Source organism: Dreissena polymorpha, chromosome 4 (genome assembly GCF_020536995.1).
Source record: "Dreissena polymorpha isolate Duluth1 chromosome 4, UMN_Dpol_1.0, whole genome shotgun sequence".
Lineage (NCBI taxonomy): Eukaryota > Metazoa > Mollusca > Bivalvia > Myida > Dreissenidae > Dreissena > Dreissena polymorpha.
Window position 1 is genome coordinate 498,639 of NC_068358.1, and position 16,621 is coordinate 515,259.

A 16,621-nucleotide genomic window follows, 5' to 3' on the forward strand; every position below is an offset into this window, starting at 1 on the left:
AGGACACCTGGACTCTCAATTTGTGTGTATTTCTAAGTTTATAAGAACCCGAGTGTTTCTTAGCACTCCTACCTAATTATTTTTATAAAAATATTACTTTACTCATGAAACTTGGGACAAATATTTGAATTATAGCTGCAATCTCCAGCTTTGAAGTTGGTGCTGAAAGATTTCATTTTTGGGTGTGGTCTTGTGTTGTGGGGGAGTGTCCGGAAGAACCCCAATTGTCTAGTATGGTTAACACCAACCAAACTCACATGCTTCCAGGAACAAGAAATAAACCCATGTTGCCTAGAGGAAAAGTGAGTGTACCACCTCTGCAACAAGAAAACAGCTGATTAGACTTTAATTCAATTTACAGGCAAACCAAGTGCCATCTGTTATGTGAATGGGAAAGCCAGGACTTGAAATCTACCTATGTTTCTGCATAATCTTTGCATTCTTTGAAGATTTACACCGATCACATTCACTAACTGAAGCTTAAGAGGTCCTTCCCCGACGCCATTATATACGGACCCGGAGAGTCCCAGCAATCCTACCCAATTAACTAACTGTATTGGGACAAATTTTGTATTATTTCTAAAAATACAGTAATTTTATGGTTACTGACAGATTTTTTAATTTGTTTTGGTCTTGTATGGAGGGAGAAAGCCGGAGTAACCGAAGTTTATCCCACCTGTCGCGTATGGTAAACACCACCAATCGTCACAGAAACCAGCAACATTTATTAGACTGATTTTATAAAATATATTCCTAATATAAATAACTACTAATACGAATATTAAATTAATTTGTGAATTACAAATAACATTTTCATATTGCTTAGTAAGCAGATGTAGAACTAAGGAAAGTGATTAAAATCTTCCCATGAAGGGCAGGTAATTTTGAGTCCACAAGATAAAACCGGATTAAAACTGTGCTTATGGTCTAATACAGATGACTTGAAGCTGTCTAATGACTGAGCTGTGGTGACTGAGCACTACCAGTGTTCTGTTTGTCAGCATGGTATGAAAAAGGGACACAGTAGCGGAATGGAAGTTCAGGCAAGCTGGTATTCTGATCAGGTTGTTAGTAATCCTGTGAATAGTACCAGTCATGAGACAGCATGACAAGTGTTGCAGGGATTGTCATCCTAGGGTGGCGATCATTTGAGTGACCATAGCGTGCTTCCAAACATTTGGTAGGAATCTTGGGTGTCAGTCAGTATGGTCATTGTGCCTTTTGGGGGTTTAGCTTTATTAAAAGTTTCCTGATTCCATAGGTGATTATTTCGAAGGGTTCTACTGTGTGGTTTATGTCTTAATCCATTGTTGGGGTGTTAAAGAGGTCTTCTTCAGTGAAGAAGCTCCTAAATGTGATTTGAGAATTTCAGCTTTGCTGGTTGGGTAACTACGACCACCAGCAATGTTTTTGAGGATTTGTAACCCTGATCTCTGGCATCTTTTGCTGTTGATGAAAGAATACAGTTTTTCGGATTCTTGCTGGTGACGAGGTCGTTGACATAGGTGATTTATGCCTTTTAACATTCCTGTTGTGTCTTCTTGGAGCTGCTTGTACTTGGCTATGTCCTCAGGTGTGTGATATTTTTGGCCTTTCTGTATGAATTATTTTCTCCTCCTTCAGATGCATGTTACTTCCTGTTGATCCAGCTTTGGTCGAATCAACTCGATGTCATTTTTCGAATGTGTTTTGTTTTGCATGATGGAGATACAGCGGCCCCTAGTTAATTGCTAGTCTTCCATAGAGTATTCATGTCAGTGTGCATGGTGTTTGTTATATGTTAAGGTGGAGGTTACTTCATTTTGTTACAACTCTGATATCCTCGACATTCATTTTGTTCCATAGCAGTATATCACGCTTGGCTAGGCACTTGCTAAGGGGTTTTGCTTCTTTCTCTTTGAATACAATGTAAAGGTCATTCTCTGATGGAAGTGGCTTGCTTCGTATGGAGATGGCTCATTTGTCACGAACAGGTCTAGTGTGTTTTTGTTTCTTGTGAGGGAATTTGATGACTTTTTCAGAGCTTATGTCATAGAAAAGGTTATGTTTATACTGTTGCTGTGGGTTTAGATGACAGTTTGGTTTTCCCAGTCTAAATCGGAGACGTTTACGTCGCCTGCGAACCAAACGCTTAGTGTGTAGGCTATGCAAAGAAATTTTAATCTATTGCATGTAAAAATGTATTTAAGATCAGTACTTGGTTACATGTATAGACCAGTTCACGCGTGACGTCACGCGCACCTGCGTGTTTACATCCGGGCTACATTGGTAGTCAAAAGAAAGATACAATCAATGGGGAGAAATAGAGCGTGATCGGTTATATTTAAACGATTATATTTAGATTTTATTTTTCAACATGCCAACAAGTTGTTCTTCGCTACTGAAACAAATAAGATTGAACACAATGAATAAATAGATCAATTCCAAATAAAAAACATTAACAAATTAACCATAATGGTATTTGTCTGGGCAGGGACCTTTACCCTGGTCCAGGAAAACTAACATGTTGACACATTAAATAAACATTTAATTAAATAAAATGCAATAGTTTTCATTTGATTGTTTGCATCAATCTTAAAATCGTTTAAGCCTTTGTATTCCGGTGTTTAATTGCCCCTTTGTTCTGCCTAATCCGATTATCTCGTTTTGATCAGATATTGTCCAGACGTAACTAACAACATGGTGTCATAAATCACACTAGGTGGCAGATATGACAGTCTGGTCATTAAACGCAATTGATGATGCCACCATGTCTTCATTCTGGTAGTATTAAGTAAATAGGTATTTGGTTGAATAAATTTATCGCCGACATACTTAACAGTTGCTTAAATTAGATATGTTACGGTACCTATTGTACAAATTTGAAGTCTATAGATTATCGGAAATTGAACACGGTAAAGATACAAGCCCGTTTTATTTATATAAAAAAAGTATTTATGAATTATACAATGTAAATAAAAAATATTTAACGTATTTAGCGGGCATCGGTTAATTATAAATACGTCATTCCGTATGAAGATGTAATGTTACGGCAATGCACGAAATACATCATAAAAACAAGAAATTACGTTTGACATCAATGGGGGTAAATAATAATGAAACAATATGTATATATTATATTATATATGTATATATATTATGTTGTGTGTGTGTGTGTGTGTTAAATGTTTGATAGTTGTCACTCATACTCGATCACTAGTAACGAGTTTACAAAGTACATGAATACACAGTTCAAGTTGCATCATGTGAGGTTGTGTTTTTCAGTTGAATGTTAATATTCCTCAAGTCTTTCTCTAACAACACCCATCCAAATTAAAATTACATGCAAATACCGTCATGAACTTCGCTTTTAATAGGGCTTTGTAGTACGTTTATTTTCAATGAAACACTGACACATTCTAGCTATCACTAATTTTTTATTACTCTAGTTTACGCATGCAATTGATAATTATAATTTTACAATTAGATGTATCATTATTTTTATTGAAACTTTTCTGCAAATAATTATACGGCTAATGCATAGAGCTCTTTGTTGTGTCGAATTGTCTGTCGTTCAGTCTTCAGAAAATCTTAATTACTTTGATGCTAATGACGCGTTCTTTTAAAATGCAAATAAATGTGTAAATGCATTCTTTTGGCACTAAATATTATATTTTTTAAATGTTATTTAGGTGTTGTTTTTTTTAGTTTCTTTCCGATTTATTGACTAAACAAGTCTCGTTATCCATATGCTTTGCGTTAGATGTAAGCAATGCTTTTGACTACCAGTGCATTGCGCATGCGCGAAAATCAGGAATCAAAACAATAACAATGAACTGGCCTATATGGTTGCTACGATGTGTTTTAGGCTCCCCATGCAATCTACACTTGCTACTGTGAGGTCTGTGTTTTTCTAGACTCGGAATTCACTGCCTGCTACGTTCTCGGTGGTATGATCTCTCTCGAAGATGCTACTGTGGAGCAAGGTAGCACTTTCTGTAATGATGTCGGGTTTCAGTTTTGATAGTAGCTGCCTTCTTGAAGATGACTTCCATGGCACTAAATGTGAATTGCTGGGACTGTTTACGAAGGGTGTTTGTTTGTTTACTAAGTGATAAGGTCATATCGGGGACTCCATTGCTGTGTCGAGGGATGGCATGCTACTAGTAAATTTGTTACCGGAAGCAATTGCAGCAGAGTATGGGTCACGAAGTATGCTTTATGAATTATTTGTTGCAATGGATGTGTCCATGTGAGCTTGTCGTTGTTGCCCAGTCATATTTACAAATACGATAGTTAAAAAATGTGAAGCATGTAATTCTACACCGAAACCTTTCCCCACATCTGCTTTATTTAACGAATACAGGTTTTGCCACAAACTGGTTGGTAATGTTCGATAATACCATGGGCTTATACGGTTTAACATACAGTGCACTATTGATTTAAATATTGTATTTGCTCAATTATTAAAACTCTTTCAAGGTGTCTTCAATATAGTTATATACACGTCAAATTTATTTGGGCGAACACTATTTTAACATTTTTTAACGAAAAGTTTTACATGGGAGTGTAATTAAATATGTAACCCCAATAAATTTATCATTAAAAGAGCTTTTAAACTGTTTCCTATTGCCGTTATGAACACATAATGGATTATTCAAGACTATATTGAAACTATTATAATCACACGACATCAATATGTTGTTAAATATTGAATTTGAATATGGTTGGATAATTGTATGTTTGCTTTATACCATTCTCTGCATACTTTGTGGATATATCGTGCATGTATATCTAGCAAAGAGGAAGAAACATCACAACCTGCGACACACAGGTGCTCAGACGGAAATAAAGCAATGCGTACATACCGGTACTCAGTGCCAGGATGTCATATATTTAAAAGATAAAAATATGATCGCATGTGATGTCTGCGATTCTCTATTGGCAGAAATATATTGTTACCAATGCAAACAGCATATGTGTTCTATATGCGAATGGTACCATGCTCGCCTTATGGTAAGCAGGTATCATAACACTGTGTCGCGTAAATCGTTTAACATCGACGGAAACATTATCAATTTTATGACAACACTTGCTCTGGAAAGTACCATTTCACAGACTGGATGTTGTTGTCCTTCAACTCGTCAGGCACACTCATGCTGTGAAACACGATCAATATTTTTAGGCGCTGTTCTCTGCAAGAAAGGATTTTGTTTTGTCACAAGAGTGTATGAACACATTGAGACTAATGAAAGAAAAAAAACAAAGTACACGCGGAAAGTAAACGATCCGAAGGGTTTTATTGTTGTCAAATGCCACGAGACGGAAATTCTGCGCTGTAAATTGAAAAAACACGAATTCAAAGCACTTTTGTATTGTAATTCATGTTCTGTCATTTCGGATAATTCTTCAAAATCTATTTGGATAACCGCAGCAGGAGTGGACTGCAGAGTGTATGAACTGGACACGAACAGTAAAAAACTAGCCATTTCATTTCAGACAAACGGAACTAGTTTTTGTCATGGAATAGCCATGTTCGATGGTGGTTTAGCCATAAGCATCCGTTCGGAAACGGTTTATGAAACTCCGGAATGGCAAGTTCAATTGTTCTCACGTCAAGGTGACTTAAAGCGACAACTGATCGGGGATAATGAAGATATTGTTCTTAAAACCCCCGAACACTTGGCATCAAATGCCGACGAAGATATTCTCTACATCTCAGACCGTGCTGCCAATGCTGTGATTGGAATCAATCCACGTGGTAGTGTTCTTTTCACGTTCATGTCCACTTCTATGTTCGCTCCGAGAGGTTTGTCGGTAGATTTGGAAGGTCATTTTTATGTGGCGTGTGATCAAGGTGTGATCCAGATTCACAAAGATGGAAAACAGTTTAGAATGATTTTGAGACTTAAAGATAACAAAACAGGAATTCAAACATTTACCTTAGACAGGGTGTCGAACTGCCTTGTTACGTTTGAGGACATGACAACAGCAAGCAAGTTCAGATTTGTAGCTCAGCTCACAAATCTAAACCAAAATAAATGCTAATTTGAAAAATAACATGTCTTGTAAATGATGATAAACGTTGTTTATTGTTAAGTCTGGCAGCATTTCACATATATGCACTTGTAGACGTTAAAATGAATATGGAGCAGCTTTTATTTTTTATCGGTTGATATTTGTTAAAATGTGTTCCAAAGTGTTAAGAGAATATATTAATATTTTTGGAATCTTGTATCTGATTCAATTATGACTGTTTTGATTGATGTGCATGCATTTAAATTGCCACTATAAATAAGTTCACAATTGTTAGACACCACTCGTTGATCCTAAACCATCGGAGGCATTCCAAAACAATTGCGTTAGATGTTTAGTCATTGGAATATTTGAGCGTTTAATCAAGTTAAGGTTCATGGGGGGGGGGGGGGATAAAATTCATTAAAACTTCGCTTTGGTTTTTCTTCCTTCAATGTGGTACAATATGGTCAAACTATATATCATTTTAAAGCTTAAGACGGATAGAATAACATAAACACATTTTTGACATTCAATATTTGTGTGCTTTATTCATATTTTGGTTTAAAACCAATACATTTTACAGTAATTTACAAAATCTCAATCTAAAGTTAGGAAGGATATGCACTACCTTAAGTTGAATAAACACAAAGCTATATACATATACAAGGTCAAGTTAGCAACATTTCACAAAAAATATTGTCATAACACAACAAATGAGTTTTTATTCAACTGCCTTTTTTGGATAAATTTCCTAAACAAAGTTCTAAAGATAACTAAAACGTAACTACTTTTTAAAAATCCAGGTATGGTGGATAATAAGAGTCACAATTCTATTTCAAAGGCTTAACAATTTTGTTATTTACCTCTCAACCAAATTGCAAATTTTAAACCATCTCAAATTGAAATAGATTGCAGACGATATATAAAATTGTAAAGGAATATAAAGAAATTGGCAAACCAATTGATTTTATATTTCGATTCCTTCTACCCATTTTGAAAGCGTGGCCATCGCTGTGCTCCGTAGAAAACGTGCAAAACAAATCGGTCGAAACCACGTGCAGTGGTGAGAAAACCGGGTATGTGTATACACATATCTGAGAAAACACATACGTATTTTGACAGTTGGGTGGCAACTAGTAAAACAACTATTAACATTAATCAGCAAGAGATCGCACAAAATAACAGAAATGACCACGTAGAGATATCATCAATTACCCTATTTCAAATATTTTCCAGCTGAAAATTGTCCCCCACACGTCTTTTTTAGTTTATATGTATTGTTTTCCTGGAGCCGAAGTGCATCTCACAGAATATCCATCTAACTTCCGTTGTTTTCACTTTCGTTATTAAAAACTCCGTTTAAAAGAATTATTTCTAATTTTAGATTGTTAAAGCGATGTATTATTATATATTATCACTAGAATAGTATACCGTGATGAATTGAACGGAGTAACGTATCGATCTTTCTGTCAGTCTGTAAGCGTACTATTTTATGCGCAATAATATAATACATGTGATTCGACAACGATTGTAAACATTGGTGAAATGCTTCTTACATAGTTATTCTTTTGAGTGTTTGTGAGGTCTGATCGTGCAGTTTGCAAACATCAGCGGAAAGATTACAATCCAATGCATTTGTCATCGTCAACCGTTTGGAATGTCAATTAGGCGATGAGTGAGTTTTTAGCATGTTTCTTTCTATTTTATTAATTTAAAAATGGCCGCCCCCATGGTGATGAAATGACATGTGTTCGAGTTTTGATATTTCTAGATATGTAAACTTTTTTTACTATTTAAGCGTAACTTGCCCTCGTCAATGTCGATATTAATCACAAGTTATATAATTTTCCGCCGAAATACGTGGAATAAACATGATTCAGATTTTTGAAAATAATGTATATTTTATTGTTAAAATCGCTTTGTATTTTGATTGATTTTGTGGATGTTATGAAACGTTGATGTACAAAATTGGTAGCAGTTTGAAAGAAAAACATCCTTTAAAGCATATATGTATACATTTTCAATGTGGCACTCTTCCTTTAGTCAAATTTGAGTTCAATGCTAGGGTTCCCACATTTTTCAAAATTAAGCCTCTACATGAACATTAAAGGGGCCTTTTCACAGATTTTGGCATTTTTTAACTTATTCATTAAATGCTTTATATTGATAAATGTAAACATTGGATCGTAAAAGCTCCAGTAAAAAATCAAGAATAAAATTAAAAAAAGGAAAAGAACATTGCCCGAAGCAGGTTTCGAACCAGTGACCCCTGGAGTCCTGCCAGAGTCCTGAAGTAAAAACGCTTTAACCTACTGAGCTATTCCGCCGAGAACACATACTAAACGTATTTTATACCTTATATAAGCAATCTTCGTAGTTTCACAAAATTTAACGACAAAAACAGAACTCTCCAAATTATTCAATCGTTTCGCGTTGCAACGCTTTATAATTTTTAGGTTTTAAAATCGTCAAAAGATGCATATAATGGCTATATTAGAGCATGGTAAATGTTCAGTATTACTGTTGCCTCACAAATATCATAACCAAAACGAAAATTTGCGAATCTGAAACAACTTTTTTCAATTTTGTCAATTTACCAAAGCGTGAAAAGATCCCTTTAAAATGAAAATAAGTTTATGGAACACGTAAGGAAAAATTGACGGTAGATTGACGCGGAAATATATATTTTGAACGACCGGGCCCAAGTTAAAATCATTGGCTATATTAAATACACCAAAATAGGACGATGAACTCAAATAAAATAACAGTATCGGCGACAACCCATGAACCCAGCACAGACTTACCTAATATCATTCTTTAAAGGGATCTTTTCACGCTTTGGTAAATTGACAAAATTGAAAAAAGTTGTCTCAGATTCGTAATTTTACGTTTTAGTTATGATATTTGTGAGGAAACAGTAATACTGACCATTAACCATGCTCTAATATAGCCATTATATGCATCTTTTGACGATTTTAAAACCTAAAAATTATAAAGCGTTGCAACGCGAAACGATTGAATAATTTGGAGAGTTCTGTTTTTGTCGTTAAATTTTGTGAAACTACGAAGATTGCTTATATAAGGTATACAATACGTCAAGGATGTGTAGTCGGCGGAATAGCTCAGTAGGCTAGAGCGTTTTTACTTCAGGACTCTGGCAGGACTCCAGGGGTCACTGGTTCGAAACCTGCTCCGGGCAATGTTCTTATCCTTTTTTTAATTTTTTTCTTAATTTTTTACTGGAGCTTTTACGATCCAATGTTTACATTTATCAATATAAAGCATTTAATGCATAAGTTAAAAAAATGCCAAAATCTGTGAAAAGGCCCCTTTAAAAGATAAATAATTATCGGTACATGTAGTGCTGTTTAGTATTTCAGCGATGTGTGTATAGTGTGTATGCATGTTTTGTTTCTATGTGCCATTACTTACATGTACCCCAAAATGTGCCGATAAAATATACATTTATTATAGAATATTTGTAAGATTGTATGCGTAACTATTTTGAAATATTGATTGATAAAACTATAAGTATATATTGGGTTCTTATTAATTAGAAAGCAGAAAGTAGAACGGAGTTTAAGCAGTATGAATACTCTTCAACTGGAGCTGCAAATCTTTTGCAGAATCATGTTTGTTAACATACTGTAAGTCTTTTAGAAATCTGATGGCTCGAATTCCGGATAGCTCGAATTTTTGGTGTCGGTCCCCGCGGTTTCGAGCCATCGGGTTTCGACTGTACATATGATCACAGCGTGTGATGACATCCGACTTGAGTGTAGGTGGTATTCGCGTAGCCACCACCAGAAGTTGACCTGTCTACTGATATTGTGATAAAATAACGAGTTTCTAGTAAGGATGACTCCCATCCTGTTCGCAATTTGCATGCTCCAACGTTTTGTAGAAGAAAACTAATTAAAGGGGCCGATCGCTTATACGGCGACAGGTCTATTAACGTTCGATTGGTCATTGTCGGCTCAGGTACGACTGTACCCCTGGTACTCCTAAATATACTACCAAGCACCAGGGGTACGGAAAATATACGAAAAAGTACCTCGGAGTATGGTCGGTTGCCTGCAAGCATACTTTTCGTACGTGGTTTACCGGTAATGTGGTGTACATTGTACTTAAATGTACACGGGATACTTGTAAATAGCACCTGAGCCGACTCTATTAACTTTCTAGATCCACAAACTTTAGGACATTTTTCAATTATAACTTCAATTTCAAGCTATTCAGTTTTAATTGAAAGATAATGTTGGTTTGGTCTTGTGTTATATGGATACAACGGAATACCCGAAGGAGACCCCGCCTGTCCGGTATTACTCACATGCGCCGTGTGCGTCGATCTTTCCCGGTTCGCCAAGGTGAGAAGCGCGTGTAATAACCACTTCGCCAACCGTACAGCTCAGCAAAGAACGCAGTATCATAAACATGCATATTTATATTTTTAATTGGCGTATTTGCAATTCAATTACTCGCCCATCCCCCAATTGTCACTTATATTTCAAGCGAACAAAGTGTTTCGGACTGTCGTCATCATACTGATCCTCGAGCTGTAATAAACTACCGGTAGTCAAAATATAATGCATTGAATGACTATTGAACACGCTGGTTAATAATCGGCTATTACTAAAACGATATTATTTTTGTTATTCCATCGCAAAATAAACACACACAAAACAATCAAGACTTTACATACTTATTAAAGTAAAGATTTTATACTTTTAATCAGGATTTAATTTTGGAAATTCTGGATTGTATTTTTTAAAGACATTGCATATGTTTGCCACCGATAAGATTCGTTAAATTTATGTTAAGGCAATCTTCATAATTTCGTGATTTGTTTCTTTTGTGTTGTCCATAATGAGGGTGTCAGTCGCACACTATCACAACATTCCATCTGCCATATGGTCAGATGCGATACACCACTATCATGGTCATCCATCGACCATGCTTACACCCGCGGCAATCATACGATCATATGGCAGTTTTTATTGTAGCCGTTTTGTAGTTATGCATACATTCTCTACGATACATGAACCCTAAATTTCTTTGCACGTACATGTTTTGTATTGAATAACAGGTTTTCGACTTTACATACTCCTTACTCAGAATCGCTACAAACAAATGCAATCAGCTTAAAACCTTCCTTTCCGTATCAAACATCAAAAGATAAGTTTGGTCTGTCGGTCTCTGGAAATAAATATTTGCCAGGATACAGTTATTCTGTTTTTAAGCTACTGTCAATTTTCGCAACCGCAAAACTCAGCTCAGTCACGTGCACGCCTCATTAACTTCCGGTAAGCCTCGTTATGATTTCTTCGCCGATTAGCGCGGGGTAAATGTTACCTTTTGATAGGCTCGGTCCGAGCGCCGGAAGGCTATTGGCCTTTCACATGTTGATTTTTGATTCGACTTTGCTCAACTGTAAGCGCTTAGTTTCATTTATGTGTTTATTATTTCGTTTGTTCGCTCGTTCGTTCTTTCTTTCATGCATTATTTCATTCATATATTTATTAATTCATTCATTAGCGTTTATAACATTATCTTCTCCGAATCTTAAAACAATTATTTATTTTTTTACTTTATGTGACGGATTACCTTTTCAGTAGAATGATTTATGGCGTTTATTTACAAATAGTTTTAGTCACGTAAAGATGCAGCATTAATTACCAGATTCACGAGGTTTCTTACTTCTTTTGCAGTCGCTGTGAAGGTAAGTGGTGTGACTTTTTGTCGCGTTTACAATGCTTTGCATGTAACTCTTAATAGTTTACATTATACATGTATATACATCTTTAAAATATTTTGTTTTAATTATACAACTGCAGTTTGCTGGTTAATTTTTTTAACGTCACTTGTTTGGAATATAACTATATGATTTATAAGTAATACAAACTAGGATTCAAATCAATATTTGAAAACCAGTTACTTCAAAACACCAAACGCTGTTATAGCATGAAACCCGGGATGTGTCATCCACCTTAATTTCATAATTATTTTTTATTTAAAAAGATATTGCTCGGTTTAAAGTATGGTATTCGTGTTCAATTTTAAATTTTACAAACAATCAAATTAAAGGTTAATCATTAAATGTGAAATTGTAAACTTCGAACATACCTTTCTCATCAAACTGAACACAAAGAACATTGACTTTTGTATATTGGCATTCATGTTTTTGTCTAATAGGGTTGAGTTAAAGGGACCGTAAACCACAAACGATGAAACAAGAAAAGTTCTAAAATACCGTATTTTTTACAATTATTAGTTTATATTGATTAAATATCACGACTGATACATTACATTACTTGAAAAAGTTTTCATATTTTCAGTATATTCGGTTATAAAATTTTACTGGGTACAGGTACCAGGTAACTTCAAGTTAACTATAAATAACGCAAGTAGATTGATCATCATCGTCACGTGGAAAACCCAGGAATGCAAATTGTGCATGCGTAGTGAATTGTATATATTATATATAAAAAATGATCAATATACTTGCGTTATTTATTATGCTCATCCAAACAAATTTTGTGGGAGAGCATATAGTCGCCGCTTCGTCTGTCCGTGTGTCCATCCGTCCGTGCACAATTTTTGTCCGGGCTATTTCTCAGCAATTAATGACCGGAATTCAATTAAACTTTTTGGGAAGCTTCACTACCAAGAGGAGATGTGCATATTATCAGCCGGTTCTGGTCGGATGATTTTTCACAGAGTTATGGCCCTTTGAATTTTTCCATTAACTGTACATATAGTGCAATTCTTGTCCCCCCTTGAGGAGATGCGCATGATATTTGTGGGTTCAGGTTGGATGATTTATTTAGAGAGTTATGGCCCTTTGAAATTTTTAAGTTGCTAAACCATCCATCGTATTATTTTGTCCAAAGTTATGCCCCTCAAGACGTTTCCTTTTATCTGAATATATAGTGCAATATTGTGACAAACAACTTTGGGGAGCATCACTCGTCTCCGACGGTTTCTTGTTGTGTGTATATCGTTATTTCACCTATTTTAGCAATGTACTTTTGATTTCACATCGCGAAATTTTATTACCGAATATACTGAAAATACGAACTTTTTTCAAGTAATGTAATATACCAGTCGTGATATTTAAATCAATATAAACTAATAATTGTATAAGAAATACGGTATTTTAGAACTTTTCTTTTTTCGTCGTTTGTGGTTGACGATCCCTTTAACTCAACCCAATCAGACAAAAACATTATTAATGCCAATATACAAAAGTCAATGTTCTTTGTGTCCAGGTTGATGAGAAAGGTACGGTCCCTTTAAAGGTCAGTGTAAAACGTACATCACTTTTGTCCATCATAGATTATTACATTGTTGTAATTACGTTGTATTAAACTCCATCATCAGGCGCAAGACTCACAATTGCTTTGTTATTTCAAAATTGAGCAGCGCTCTGGGAAAACAAGGCTTAATGTGCAAGCGTAAAGTAACGTCCCAGATTAGCCTGTGCAGTACGCACAGGCTTATCAGGGATTACAGTTTCAGCTTTCGTTGAAGTGTTCATGTATGCAAAGTCTCATTTAAATGAAAATCAAGCATAGGCGGAAAGTGTCGTATTAGATTATCCTGTGTGGACTGTAAGGACTATAAATAAAGAATCTTTTAAATGAAAATCTGGTCTAGGTCGAAACGGTCGTCAAAGTGCTGACTGCAAATACTTAACATAACACGACATAATTGTATTACACATAAACTGTACAGTTTCTATTGTTAAACACGATAATAATACAAAATAAACGAATATAGTAAATGGATTTAGCAGAAATGTTTTTGAATACTTATGGATGAACTTTACAGATTATTGAACAAAACTCGTTTTAAATCACATGTTAACAGTGTATCTTGCTACATATGGAAACTTTTTAATACATGAATGTATTTATAATCATTAAGGTAAAACATTAATTGTAATTTGGATAAGTGTAATTGTTATCTGGGACGATACTTAACCCACATGCCCTAACCCTGGTTGTCCCAGGGTCTGGCCGAAAATAATTCATAGATGAAGGAAATAATTCATCTTTAAATGTTTCTGTCACCTGTGATGGATGTTTTCACAGGTATGCCAAAAAGTGCGAAATAATCACAAGTCGACAGAAGCATGTGTGTTTCGGGAAAACCATTTGTTGAGAGAAACAATTCACATGACACAATCTTTCACGTAACATATGTTTCATTTCATTAAGTCGACGCATAAGTAAATCACCGTGTCTGCAAAAGCCCAAAGACAGAACACTAGTCATTTCGTTCACGCAACTGCTCGAAAGAAAAGTTTTGAACCGCATATAAAAGTAGAGTTATTTGTATGACAAATTAATTGTATTAAAGTTTAGTCAATGTTCACCACGTAATCAATGATACTGTATCGCGGTTAAAACACCCCTGTGATACATTATAAGGTAAGTATAGTATTTACAAATGTGAAAAAGGAGACATTGCGAGAAATATTTTACTTGTTTAACATACTTACAGTAGGCTTAGTATTCACGGTTTGCACTAGTTCATTATAAGTATCGTAAGTTGGTGTTTTTGCTCCAGGATACACAGTCAAGCGAGATGAATGATAACATATCATCACAAAATTCACACACAGGACAGCATCGTCTGTGAAAAAAATGACATGGTGACTTTACTGCGACAAATTGTAGTAAAAGGTATAAATTAAATATGATATTTTATTCCAACACCAAACAAATAATTATCTTGATCGAGTAAAGAAATAAGGGATTTATAATATATCAACTGTCCTCACTCGTTTAACTTTGATAGATGACTTTATAACCGTAATAAGCAGTCACCCGTGTATTTGACGCTTATTTTTTCTAGAATGTATCCGTATTCATTGTGATCAGGCAATATTTGACATGTTTTTCAGAGTCACCATTGTCAACAAAGGTTTAATATGCGCCTTGCGTAAGTTGTACGTCGTTTGAGGCAACTGCGTCAAACCATGCATCCGGAACACAGTCAATCAAATTCGGTAAGTCTTCGGAGCTATTCAGACTCAAATTTAAGCATGACGTCAGTTAAGCAGTCGGACTGCTCCCAATTTCAAGATAAAAACGCAGACGGCCGTCGCGTATCCTTGGGCGTGGGGACGACCAGTGAAGACGGGTATCTCTCTGAATTCGACTCTACTGCATATACACCAGAGGACGTGTTTCTAGAGAATGAAACGCAATCTGGTTTCCGAATGGCGGATCAATCGCAGATGCGACATGCAGACGTGACTTTGAAGTCATCGCACGCTGAAGCGACGTCAAATGCTCATCAGTTACACATGGAATTTAACGAAAATTTTGACCTTGATCAACAGGTGAGATTTAAAAACTTTTAAAACTATATTGCAACTCTTATATGATATTTAATGGTCCAAAACTAGACAACAGCATTACACCTTATACGCCCTTCTTCCGGTTTCATCGGAGGTGACTTTCGATTTTCCCTCCGCCCGCCCGCCATGTCTGTCCGTCCGTCTGTCAATTTGTCCGTACGTCTACCCGTATGTCCAAATATCGATCGCGCAATTTCTTTGAAAAAAATCTTCTGAAGATGAATGGATAAAATCTTGTATACTCAAAAGGGTTGTGTGAGGATTAGGCAAGACCCTTTTTCACCACAGGTCAAAGGTCAGGTTTATGTTACTAAAATAGAACAAAACGTATTATCGTAAAAATCACATAGGCCCTATACGAAATTAAACGAATTTGCTTGTTATATGTATGTATACTCATGGTCTTCAAGCCTAATGTATTTTTAAATAACCATACGAAAGATCTTATGCAAAATCTTTTATTAAACGGGGACTTATGTATTGCCAACAATACTGTCAATGCCTTGTTCACTTGACTTCGTACACTTTAAAACGAAACTGAACATTATTAACGCTAAAATTTAAAAAATAAAGATTTTGCAATTATTATTTGTTGAACAGCAATGAAATATGTTAAGGCATTATAATGTAGCATCTCTTATGAAAATGTTATGCAATTAAACATCTTTATTGTTTCATTTTCGTTTAGATGAAACGAATAACAGAGAGGAAAGTTTTAGACCCGTAAGTTTTTCATACATAACAAATACATTTTTTTGTTTTAAAATCCTTAATAAAGAACTATAATCTGAAATAATAATGATACTAAAAAAAATAATGAATATCGTAAGGTACAATTATTGTGTTACAAATGATAGAAGTAAAGTCATTTTTACCAAATAATCAATTTTAATTTTAATGTATTTTTTACCAGACGTTTGTGGGACCGATTCCAAATGATGCCGCGGGAACAGTCAACGAAAGGAACCGCGTTCCAGACGGTCTTCAAATTCTTCAAAGTCGTCTGCTACATATTTCTATTCATCGTCGTGCTCACGTCCGCAGTCGTCAACAAGCTGTGCATTATGTTGATGACATCCGGGATAACAAAGGTAAATGTAAACCATTTATGTTTAAAAAAAGATATGTTGATGGTAGTGAATTACGACGACGACGATGATGATGATGACTATGATGTTGAAGAAGAAGAAGATGATGATGATGAAATGATAGTGATGATGGTGGTGGTGATGATAATAATGTTGTTGTTGTTGTTGA

General features: G+C 35.3%; 1 protein-coding gene across 2 annotated transcripts in view; it reads right to left on the minus strand.

Annotated features, from left to right (window-relative positions):
• Positions 1–16,621, minus strand: part of LOC127879882 (uncharacterized) — a 232,349-nt gene that overhangs the window by 139,774 nt on the left and 75,954 nt on the right. The window lies entirely within an intron of this gene.